The following is a 420-nucleotide window of genomic DNA, read 5'->3' as shown; positions in this document are numbered from 1 at the left end:
TGGACCGGAGTGGAGTGGACCGGAGAGGACCGTAGTGGAGTGGACCGGAGAGGACCGGAGTGGACCGGAGTGGACTGGAGTAGACCGGAGTGGACTTGAGTGGACCGTCCTCGGCTCTGAGGGTTTAAACTCAGGGAGCCACAGCTGGGATGTCGATGTTGGAGACAACAGCGTCTGTCCACAGGAAGCGGGACATGAAGGCTGGATTATGGGTCATCTGGTTCTGAAGACAGATACTCAGCCGTCTGACCGTCGGCTCCTTCTGCTGGTCTCTGCGTCCAGAAGAAGATCCAGAGGATCCGAGTGGATCTGGACTGGGACGGAGGGAATCTGTCCTCCTCTGATCTGGATACTAACACACACACACCTTCACACACACCTTCACACACACCTTCACACACACCTTCACACACACCTTCA

General features: G+C 56.4%; 1 protein-coding gene across 1 annotated transcript in view; it reads left to right on the top strand.

Annotated features, from left to right (window-relative positions):
* Positions 1 to 420, top strand: part of LOC103460368 (intermediate filament protein ON3) — a 17201-nt gene that overhangs the window by 1006 nt on the left and 15775 nt on the right. The gene's annotated exons all lie outside the window — the stretch shown is intronic.

This window comes from Poecilia reticulata, unplaced genomic scaffold, assembly GCF_000633615.1.
Source record: "Poecilia reticulata strain Guanapo unplaced genomic scaffold, Guppy_female_1.0+MT scaffold_233, whole genome shotgun sequence".
NCBI lineage: Eukaryota > Metazoa > Chordata > Actinopteri > Cyprinodontiformes > Poeciliidae > Poecilia > Poecilia reticulata.
This window is presented reverse-complemented; position numbering and strand designations above follow the sequence as displayed.